We start from the raw sequence: 12,864 nt of genomic DNA, 5'->3' as shown, positions 1-12,864 counted from the left end.
TAAAAAGAATTTATAGTTAGAAAATATAAGCTTGCACTTGTAGAGTATAAAAAACTTAATGATAATTTGTAAACAATTAAAATCAATTCTTCAAATGCATTAAATAGAGATAAGAAATAAAGATTTGCTATTTTTTCTGTCGTATATTTTTCGACAAAACAAAAATAAATTTGATTTTAAATTGTTTTAACGAAAACATTTTTAAATTGCAATCCTCAGCTAGGTATAATTTGCAACATTAATTAATTTAATTAATCCTTTTGACATATCACAACCTCTCATCGACAAATATTAATTACAAACACAGCAGAAATTTCGCAAAAACCTCAAAAACTAAAATATGTCTTTATCATCATAATTTATAGAATAAAGCAATTTTAAATTGTAATTATATTTATTAAGAAAAAAAATTAAGTAGAAATTATTTTATAATTTTGCGACATAAGAAAATATTTTAAGAAGTTTTTATTATATAAAAGTTATACTTTTAGACTCTTACGCACTAATCTATTCATCGACTCAATAAAATGAAGACGGGAGAGGTTGTTAAAATGTAATATTAATGTTAGACAATTTTGTGCCTTCCTAAGGAATTGTTAAAAAAGTAATAATGATTAATAACGAAATTTTATTTCGATTTTCAAAAGCATTTAGCATGCTAGATATGCATTTTATTTCGCTGACTAGGTACAATTAGGCATTAGTGAAAATTCAACTATTTTTGAGTTTTCAGTTCTTTTATTCATCTTTCAGATCAGCATGAAGATATTCAGATATGGATTTCACTAAGTTGTTGGACTCTTATTTGACTATGTAATGTTAATCTAAAAAAGTTCTTGTATCCTTTTTTATAAATACCTAATGCTTTCAATCGCATCACTCCTAGCATGATTGATTGCATACGAAAAACCCGTTTTTAAGGTTTCCAAATTTCTGAAAATGCGTTTTTGGTATGTATTTCCAGAAGGTTCTTCACCATTCTTTTAATTCTTACCAGTTCTGAAACAACAGTCACTCTAACAGTGGTTAATAAGAGATTTTTTTTCAGAAACTGCGTCGTAAAAATCAAGAAGGCAAACTCGGAAACGGTTTCCAGCATTTTATGTTGGTTGATTTGATAACTAATTTTTTTTGTTCAAATTTTTAGGTTTTGCGAATTCTTAGTTGGCCGTAATTAAAGTAGCTCCTAAATTTGTTAACTCAGTCGTATCAACTTCAATTTAATTTTTATGAACTAAACGCACGCAGTTTCGATATCCGCTCTTGTAAGCAAATTCATTTGTGACGCCCCTTCCTTTTATTCCTGCTGCGTTATTAATGAGTCTGGCTGGCAGAACAATGCTATGTATCGGCTGCTAAATCATAATGTAAATCTGACGCTCAATCTCCTATCAACGGCAGCATGAGACGTGTACATAGCAGCCGAATCTAATTTGAATTTATCGTACCCCCATACGCTCCCATCTCTCGATTTGAAGTAAATTTCGCGTGAGGTATCAAACTGTAGTAATTGTCGAAGCCTCCTCGCTAAATGTTTAGCTCATATGTATATTAAAGTAACATTCTTACCAAAACATGCCTGCTTCTATTTCCGAACAAATAAAATGCCGCAATATATTAAGGATTTTTATAAGACGTTTTTACCTACACGTTAGCCGGAACAGGGCTCCTAACAGCTTCAACGTATCGCAGGATCTGTTCCTGACGTGAGTGGCTATAACAAAACAACCCTCAGCGCATACATATCACATTTAATCGGGGATAAGTTTCGAGTCACCCTCGAGCTTCAAAAAGGGGGAAATGGGATTGTCTGTGTTATAGTCACTTAATGCAATATGAAAAGAGAAATGGGGTTTCTTAAGCGGAGTTTAAGGAGAGTATTATCAATTTTCTCGGAACATCTTCCAGAAATAATTGTGTTACTTTCGCCTTCTGTTGCCGCCTGAGAACTTGAAATATGTGTACCTGTCATAAATTGGCGATTTATCCAAGAAAAGCATCAAATTATTTTTGCTCCGATTTTGAAACAGCTTTTTTACGGACAAAAAGTCACATTGGAAACAATAGAATTTCAGCCCATAAATTTCCGATATTTTGGTTTTTGGTTCATGGCCTAATTTGAAGAGCTTATTTGTCTTAGGAGGAGGCATTTTACTAATAATATGATACTAATATAACAAAAGTCCACGTCCACGTAGGAAATTTAGACCAAAAATGTAAAAATTCCTTTCCTTCCTTTCTCTCCTTCTTTCCCAATATTCGAGATGCTTCTCTTTCCATGTCTATAATATCTCTCGTACCTTCGTTTTGTACTTGCATGACTCCTGACTCTTCTTAAATTTCCTTTTTAAACATATGATTCCTTCCATTCCTCCAGAACCTACCCTTCCCCTAACTAATCTTTTTCTTATTTTGCTTCATACTTTTTTTTTACCAAAACTACTGTCATCAATTCTTTGTAAATTATGTACCTATGGAACGTCTCACATTTTTGCTTGGTATCCTTGCTTATCCACATTTCCGTTTTTGTCACTCTTTTTCCTTACTCACCCATAAGCTTTTCCTTTCATTCTTCTCTCTCATACCTTTTATTTCCCTAAAGCCCAATAATCTTATCTATTTTCTGGACATTCTAATTTTTGAACTGAGGTGGCTTTTACTTGATGATTCATTTATCAAAATAAATAAGAACTAAAAGTTCAGATTTTCACGAAATTATATATTATGACATGACAATTGTTTCGACAACACCGTGTCTTTATCACATTTGATAAAGACACCGTGTTGTCAAAACAATTGTCATGTCATAATATATAATTTGGTGAAAATCTAAACTTTTAGTTCTTATTTATTTTGATTCTAATTTTTTATTCATTTTGGTAGGATTTTTTTTGTTTTTTCTTTTTCTGAGTCGGTTGCTGTTGAATCTTGATTGCCAAAAAAAGAAATCGAATCGAATTTACTGACGTTTCGCCAGTCATCATATTGGCTGAAACTGGCTCGTACCTGTTTATACATTGTTTGAGGGGTGATGATATTTGGTGACAGGTAAAGACATAAGTCGCGGGTTGGTTGCTCATAGATTTTTATAGATTCTCGGATTTTTCGTTGGTAGAAGAATTGATTATATGCAAGAATTTTAGTTTTATCGAATAAAATTTGATGTCCGGTTTCATGATTCTGTTCGGCAACTGCCGATGAGTTTATTTGCCTTAGTCTTAAGGCTCTTTCATATTCTTTGAAGTTAGTTGATATTTTTCGTCCGGTCTCTCCAATGTATTCTTTGCCGCATATGCATGGAATGCTGTAAACTCCTGGCAACTCAAATGGAATTTTGTTCTTGACGGATCGAAGATGATAAGAGATTTTGGCGGTAAATCTGGTTTTGACGGTATCCCATGCATATGCTGTATATATTACATTGGAGAAACTGTAAAGAACATGAAAGAGCCTTAATACTAAGACAAATAAACTCATCAGTAGTTGCAGAATACAATCACGAAACCTAACAAAACTTAATTCGATAATAGGAAATTCTATAGAAACCCGTAAGTAACCCAACAATCCTAACCGCCACTCAGGTCTTTAGCTGTCACCAATATGGGAATCAGTCATCCGAGACCAATATTCCTTTAGCTTCGTCCTCATCAAACAATATATAAACAGGTACAGAGTGGAATGAGAGCCAGTTTCAGTTAAGCTCTGAAGAAGCCAACAGGATGATTGTCGAAACGTCAGCAATAATCATTTAAATTAGAATCAAAAATGTTAAGATTTTTACAGTTATTTAATGATTTAATGTTTCGGCAATACCGTGCCTTTATGGAATACAAAATATGACAATATTCCGACACCTACATATATACACAGATAGTAATAGATTTCTAATTACGGATTAATTAAAATTTAACAACAGAGGCGGATTTAAATCCAATTGGTCATTAAGTAATAGATTCGAATATCTTATTTTGTTAATCTCCATAGCTTTTTTAGTTTTTTGCTTTTTGATTGATTATATAAAATATCAAAATTATCGTCAAACTTGTGCATTTCTGAATTTAAAAGAATGGCATAGTTAGAATCTAAACTTTAATTTTTATACGCCCTTTCCTGTTCGTTAATGCATTTATTAAATGTTCTACTATGGTAATTTAGTTTTATTGTTTTTTAAAAAATGTATGCAAATTTAGATAGATGTTTCGAAATTTTCTTGCTATGTATTTTATTAGTTTTTTATTTATAAATTTTGGGTTTATTATGGGATAGATAGAGTTCAGAGTTATTTGAAACTGCTTTTTATTATGTTTATTTGTTTTATAATATTTAATTCTTTTTTAACATGTTATGTGGAAAGTGGTATATTAAATAGTCTGTGGATAAATGAACAAAAGGCAGCCATTTTGTGAATATTATTGTGTTTGTGAATTTTGCGAATAGTATTACAGTAGCCTGTGGTAGTTCCTTTGAAAAATTAGAAATAAGGTTTTTAAAAGTGCAGAGCAGTTCATAACCCAATACTTGAAATAATTCACCATAATTGCGAGAAATACACATCTATGCGCGACAACAACAATAAATTGAATCGGTTTCAATTTGCGGCGCTGCAAATAAAAGCAGGATACATTGTATCGTTATTGTCCTTGGCACAAATTGAATTCACTTCGGTCTCGAGAATAAGGGATGTAAATAATGTACATTCGAGTCAGCCTCTACTAAAAGGATTTAGGAAATGTTGCAGTTTTGATAATATTGTACCTACATTTAAACAGAACGCGAGTTCATTCGTCCCGCTCTGAAGAGGATTGTATTTAGGGAAAATGGGAATGGTTATTATATTCAATTAGATAGGGTGCAAGCATAAAATAATATTTGTGTATGTGCCTTTTACCTTTATAACCAGGTGATTGATTTATAGATAATATATAATAGATAAACAGATAATAGATAAATAAATAAAATTTCCTAAATAAAAAAAATAGATAATAGATAAACAGATAATAAATAAATAAATAAAATATCCTAAATAAAAAAAATAACCACGGCGCTCCCTTCGAACTTATAGCCTTTGTTTGGTTTCAAATTATGGCTGTTCAAAAACAATGTATTATTATGTTATTAATCATATAGTTATAACGTAATAACATAACTGAAATAAAAACTATATCTTTCAGACAACAAAATTTAACTTTACTGAAATACATCTCAGTATGAGCTGGAGAATAGCGTGTATTGGACTGTTAATGTCTTGTCTATTATTTAAATTGAAATACAACTTTTATTGAGAATTCTTGTAATCATCATGGCGAAATGGACAAAGTCTATGTGCAATGTTGGACATGGAGCTAAATATTTTTGTTTGGGATAATAGAAAACCGAATATAATAGTTTCAAAAAATAATTTTGTTGTTTTTACAGAATGATATTCTGTTTGCTATCATGTTAAATCATGTAAAAAACATTACAAAAATTTGAGTTATTTTTTTAATTTGTCGTAAATGTTAACCATTTGATCATTATACTTTTATTGCATATCTGAAAAGGTTGTCCAAATTTGCCGTTTTTGAAAGAATAAATTTTTAACTGCACGATATTCCCAGAGGCCTTGTCTGTCATTTACATAAGTTGAACAAATCTAGTAGGTACTATTCTTCTTAATATATCAGTGTGTGGCATTTCCATATAAAAAGAAATATATTTAGCAACATGACGTTTTAATGGATAATAATGTATTATACATATATAAATAATAAAAAATATAATGTAGCTGTATAAAAAATATTAAACACAACGTGGGGGCGAACAAATTTTGCGCCCTAGTATAAATAACTATTTTCTTATGTTGTTAAAAAAGACAGATCCATAATACCCTCAAAAACTGATATTGCGGGTCTGAATTTAGAAGTTTTAGATTTGTTAAAAATTAAAACAATATTGTATTGACATTACTTAATTTTATTATAGCACAGTTATACTGTTTTATCTGTGACTGTGACGCAATCCAGAACTCCAATGCTTGATGGGGGACTTTTTCTTCGTCATATTTTTCGTACTGTTCCTCCAATGTATTGTTTGCCGCATATGCATCATAGAATCATAAATGGAATTTTTTCTTTGGCAGATCAAATATGTTGAGAGATTTTTGGTCAAGTGTTAAATCTGGTTTATGAACTTTTGACATTTAGTTAGTGATATTTTGAATGTAAGGAAGGACCACAATGGCAAGTGTGGGATTGCTGTCGGACTCATTTTCTTTGGAAGGTTGTTGTGAAGTGTCTTTTGTAATGGGACGTTTAATATAATAGATATAAGTTGTTTTAATTCTGGGTTCACTGACGCGGGTTGAGATAGTTTTACGGCATTGTAAACAAGAGGGTCGATAACCCGATAAATTTTAAAGCCGTGAAGAATGTGAAGAAAAAGATGTGAAGAATATGTAACAATTGGAGACACAAAGTTTGTCAGATTGTCTTTTCAACAGTTGATTGCAGTACAAATATCCTTGACCTCTTCTTTTTGGATAAGATTGACCACATTCAGTAAGTCTCTTTCACCTGTTATTTTGATAGATTTTTCTCTTGTCTCTATGGTCCTGGTATTCACTGACGAAAGCAAGACAATGTTTTATGGTAGGAAGAAGAAGGAGAGACTACTATCTACTACTAGACTACCAGAGTTTGACTGATTGATTGTCTTATGTATGACTTCTTTACGTTTAATGTGCCAGTTTTTAAAATACAAATACAATCGATGTATATTTTGGTAACATTTTTAATTATTATATTAATTTTTCTTCTTGGTTTCCAGAAAAATACGTCGTTTTGCTTATTTATTATATAATCTACTTAAAATAGTAAGTATCTGACAATAATGACAAATTAATGACCAGAAGAATTGTAGCTAATTCTATATAACTTTATAATTCTATATAACTGTTGGTGTCAATTTCTATTAACGTTGTTAGTTTCTTAATGGTATTAAGTCTGGGTATGGGAAACTAAGGTAGTGTAGCTTTTTAATTATTTTACATTCGTTTTTAATTGCTAATAACACTTTTAACCTAGCCCTGCCGAACTAATTTATCTTAGCAATTCTTCTTTCGCTAGTTACTGCCGTTGCGTCCAACTGAAACGCAATCAACTGATTATCGGAAAGTTATAATTTCCGGTTTCAATCGAGCGTGAACCGGAATCGATGAATCAAACACACTTACACGTTTAGCGGACGAGCAAAAATCGTAGCTTGTGACATCACCATCGGGATTTACGACGTCATGATTTAGCGGTCGACCGGTTTATTTCACAGCTGCTGCCGCGCAATACGGCCGTTGGAGTTACACTTATTGGAAATAGCACAGGAAAATGAAAAAAATTCACGATTCTATCCAGAGCTTTTCGGAAACGATCAAGCGCACAAGAGAAAACGTAAAATTGATAGACTTATGCGGACGGGTTTGCTTTTTTATTGCCGAAACCTTTGACTAAATGCATCCGGTATCTGAAACTGTATAATACTTATGTAAATGATGACGTAAACTTTTGTGAGCAACTCAAAATCGCTTAACAAACAATTTATTTTAACTTAGAAGAATCTTTTGGCACCTCTTATGTTATGTCAATTTATTGGTTTCCTACGTTTTAACCGCAATATTTTTATTCGCTCCTTTTTGTTAACGTTACCTTTTTACCAAGATGCAGAAAAGAGATACGCATAAAATTGTAAAACACGTTAAATTCTTGCACATCTGCGACTGTCAATTTTAGACCTAACTGACCTGAAAAAAAGAACAATTTTACTCGCCAGGGAGACAAAATTCTTGACATAGGGGTACAGAAATGAAACGAATTATTTTATGTTGCAAAATTTCTCAAAAGCAATTTAAATCCAATAAAAGTCGGTAATTTCAACGGAAAATAGCAGTTCAATAACTATTACACTTAATTATTGTACCTGTTCCAAGATACTACAGTATTTACTTAACTATAATAAAATGAATACAAGAAAGCGTCCAACAAAAAGGGATGGTAACAAAAAAGCGCCAAATATTAGGGGGCACATGTTCAAATTGTCGAAGAAGGGATTTCTTTAGTCTAAATAGCTGAATAAATTTTCTCGCTTGCCATTTTCAAGTCGGGTCCTTCTGCTTCTCGTCTGAACTCGGCTTGAACTGGGGCTCGGCTGGTTTGTCACTGCTTCATATGCCGACTGGTTTTTGCTGGTTGGCTGCGCAAGCGTACGGCTCCTTGTGGTTGGCGGTAGGGCGTTATCATTGTCTGGGCGACGAGGTGGAACGGGAGTTAGGGCCGCTCTCTTTCTTGTTGTTGGTTTTACGACCGGTTTCGAAGCTGTTGGTAATCGTTGCGTATCGTCTCTTGTGTTTAGGTTATTTTGGTGTTTTTCTATTTCGATAGCTTCCCTGATCATTCTCTTATATTTGTGTTCTTCTCTAGCAACTGTTCTCGTGTTGTCAAAGTCCATTGTGTGTCCAATATTCCTTACTTGTTGGGCTATTGAAGAAGTTCTTTCGTCTTTGGTTACAGCGTTGCGGTGTTCCTCTCTTCGTACCTGTATCATTCTGTTTGTCTGGCCAATGTAGCTCTTGTCATAGTCCTTGCAGGGTATTTCATATACTCCTTGGTTCTCCAGTGGAATTTTTGTTTTTGCTGATGGAATTACATTGCCAATTTTCTTCGGAAAGAATAACATAAAAAAAATATTCACTATAAAATATAATCAATAACAAGACAAAAATTAACGAAATTATCTACATACCCAAACACTATAAACCTGGAAATGTAAGGTCAGTCCAAACTTTAATATTTCTAACACAGGTTTTTATAATTATATATGTTGTTGCAATTATGTTTGGAAAGTTGAGATTAAACAACCGCCAAGACGCAGGGGGAGAGAGTCATAGGATTTCGCCAAGTGATGCTTCACAAACCTATCAAACATAGCACTACAAAGGAGAGGGATAACAACACTATTTAATTTTAAATTTGGACAATTAACATGCTTTCGAAATTTAATTTTCGAAAAGAAAATATTTTTTTCAAGATTTAAATTTTACAATTATGTATATTTGTGATGTATGTTCTTGTTTTCATATTTACTCAGCCAGTATCATTTAACATGTGACTAACTGTTTTTTATTTTTTCTATCTTATTTGGAGATATAACCGTCAGACATGGTCCATACAAAACACCACAGTAATTGGAAATTGACAAAACAATGGAATTACACAATATCTTTTTCATATTATGACTAAATATATCTCTTGACTATAGCCCTCCCAATAGACCCTTACTTTTCCGTCTACATAATGCAACGTGTTTATCGCATCTAAGAAAGTTGAAGTTGAAAAATTTTACAGGTAGTTCCTGGTTTCTAATTCGACTACCTACCTCTGGAGTTAAACATTTCACGTCGAAGACCTGACCAAACATCACAACAACAGGTATTGCCGGGTTTAATTTAAGGGCATGTTCACTCGACATCTTCCTAATTATCTCTAAGTTTTTATAGGCGAAAGCGAGTAGTATACTTTAATGTCGTCAGCAAACTTTTGTAGAAAACAGTTCTTCAAAAAGCGTGACAGTTTCGACTTATAAAGAATCAAAGGAATTAGTGCTAATCCTTGAAGAACACCGCAACTCAGACGTCACACCTTTCAAGATAACTCTCTGGTTCCAAATAGTAAGATAATTCTTAAGAAATGTAACTGCATTTTCATGACGCATTTCAATATCAAAAGTAGTGTACTAATGGTGTCAAAAGCTTTTCAGCCAATGTAAAGAAATAGTGTGTAACATTGAGTAATGCTGTAGCACAACTATGATCTCTTCTAAAACCAAACTGACTGCCATCAATTAGATTATCAAGCTCTACATATTCAACAATTTGACACTTCAGCGCAAGTTTTGTCACGTTTGCTGTAGTGTATAACGTTGGTATAGAATTAACAAGGTGACGATTAATTTCATTTGACTCTGAAAAGGTCAGTCGGGATGTCATTACTCCTCGTAATCCCCTACAGGTTAAAGTTCTTTACAGATTTCCGGAGAGTTGTACTGCTCTCGTAGTTGAACTGATGATTCAACTATGCTTTTTTCTCGCGCCGAATCTCAATATGTAAACAATTTCTGAGATATTCCTAAGAAAGTTGATTTTCCAAAGTTTTAGCTCTCTTAAACTTATATCTTGCTTTGTTTTTTAGTTTCATAATCAACTTTATATTATCAGTGCTCCAAGGCAAGATTTTTTGCTAAAGTAGTCCTTTCTGAAGGTGAATAAATATCCATATCAAATCAACTTTCCGTCTATATCATTAATATCAAAAGTATTTTTCCAAGGTATAGATTGAAGAGACCCATAAAGTAACTCTAAATCGACATTTTTTAGGTCTCTGTACGTAGTCGGTCCGGCTGGAACAATCTCAATTTAAACACTAATATCATCGAAGATAAGCTCATGATATTCTTACATGAAGCGTAACCCCATAGAACTAAATTCAACCCTACCGAATTTAAAATATGATCAATTTGCTCGATGTTGCAGTTATTCGGGTCGGCCACACATTATCTGCTCCAACCCCAACGCAGTTAAACTATTTAGATAATTGCGAACTTCATATTCAGCATTGTCAAACAGATTCAAATTTATATAGACAGTTTAAACTAAATGATGTGTCTGGGCAAGTATTTTCAAGCTCATCCACAAAGCTATATGGATTGAAATTTGGAGGTCTGTAGATGCAACTTAGTGACATAAAAACGTTTTTACATATTTTATTCTCTATCCATAAGCATTTTTAGTATCATGAAAGCCGTCCATAAATACATGTTTTATTGATAACTTTATATACAGACCAACCCCTCCCAACGATCACGATCCCATCTAAAAAATGCGTAGTTTTCAATTTGGACCAAGTTGCTTGGAATGTGAGGCTTCAGATTGGTCTCACCGACAATATTTACATTATATGACTCCTCCAATATGTGATCCCTAAATTCATTGAAATGAGCAGTTAGAAACGCAACATTTAAATGACAAATTCGAAGTTTATTTGAAGTCATACTACGTTACAAGACAAAAAAGTGTAATTACAATTTAAAAAAAAATTAGAAGCAAAAAGTAAATTCACTTAACTATGGACTGCCCGCACCAACTACGTTATTTTTTTATACTCGACCTTGTTGTCACCGATGCCGTTCCCTGCTTCTTTAGTTTTACCGGTGAAGGTGTTGCCGATTTCTTATTGTGTTCCAGTGAACGTTTCAGACTGCCAGTGTCGTTTGCTACTTCGATTCCAACGCTTTGTGGTTCTTGTTCAGTTGTATTTGTGTCCTAGAAGGTGGACTCAGTGTCAAAGTTAAATATATCTCTAATTCCCTGACTCTTTCCTAAACTTTGAGTTGGTGGTGCGCTGTTTGACTTCACCTCTTCATTGATACTTCTCCCAGTAGATGTTTCAATTGACATTAGGGCATTTGTTCTAGCCGATTTTAGCTATCAAATGACAATATCATGATCTTCTTGGTGTTTGGGTCATAAATCCTGAGCGAAGGCAATTTTGGTGCCTTTTAGGCTAGCAAAGTTCCTGCGAAACCACGCTAGCACAAAACTGACCAATTCATCTACCTCAGCAGTCTTCCCAATCCCAAAAAATGTCAAATCGTTGTTTCTAAGTTTCCTTTAATACTCAATTTGCTTCTTTTCAATCTCCGTATGGCGTTGCTCCACACCATTGAGCCTCCTATTTTGTTGATTATATTAACATTTTTTTAATTCTCCATGAAGTCGTTGTGCATATAAGTTCACAAATTTTCCATGACACAGTTATTTTGGTGCAAATGAATGAAAACTCATATCAGATTTTTTATTCTTTCCGTTTTATTAAAGGGAAAATCAAAGGTTTTCAAATAACAACCCCACAATCTTTTTTCGTACTCTCGTTTTGGAGTGATAACAGACTATTTTTGTAATGTGTGTCCGATAAAAAACCGCAATTTTAAACACACTTAATTGCATCTTTATCACACCTGTTTTTCTTTAACGTTTTCTCACGAATGCAGAATAGATTTTCCAGAAGGGGTAAAAATTTTCCTGCTTTCTAAATACAAAATTTACAAGAATTTTAATAATAAAAATTCCGAATAAATAAATTCCTTCTGACAAAAGAAATGCTTTTTGAAATATTTTTATACGTTTATATACATCAAGCATTGAAGCCTACTACGGTAAAAAGTGATGCGCCGCGGCTGGCTATGACATTTTCGTAGAGAAGGTGTGGATCTTTTTTCGCATGCGTCACCCCGAAATAACTGAGTTGCCACATTGCTAATTTTCCTGAAAAAAATCACTAATTTTCTTAAGAACGCCGAGATAGGAATTGGTATTATCAAAGAATTCTCTAACAGTCTGTGCCATTGTTTACATTTTTGGTGGTTTTTCGTATTTTTGTGGAAAACTTGTTGTGTTTGTAGTCAAATCTGTAAGGAAAAGAATGTCCGAATACAGGTAAGTGTCGCCTTATGTATAAGTTAATTTAAAAGATTTAAAACAAGTTTCCATATACTTGCTCCTTCAAGAAATTACAAGTGTGGCAAGTATGAGGACCTAATAGGATCTTCATAGGAAAGATGTTTGGGTAATATGTTTTAGTGTACCAGAATTACAGGAAATATAAAAAAACAATTAAGCCGCCAGTTTTACTTGAACAATCACAAGAAATACTCCTTGACAATTACAAATCCTTGTAAACCTCACTGTGGGAAAGTTTTCTTTGTCATTACGCTTAGGGAAAACAAAATTGCCTTTTGATTGGTCAATTACAGAAATTATTACCGCAGAAAGTGGGGAATTAC

The sequence above is a fragment of the Cylas formicarius genome, unplaced genomic scaffold, assembly GCF_029955315.1.
Source record: "Cylas formicarius isolate icCylForm1 unplaced genomic scaffold, icCylForm1.1 PGA_scaffold_1__22_contigs__length_36826433, whole genome shotgun sequence".
Lineage (NCBI taxonomy): Eukaryota > Metazoa > Arthropoda > Insecta > Coleoptera > Brentidae > Cylas > Cylas formicarius.
The sequence above is the reverse complement of the archived record's forward strand: the minus strand, read 5'-3'. Positions refer to the sequence as shown.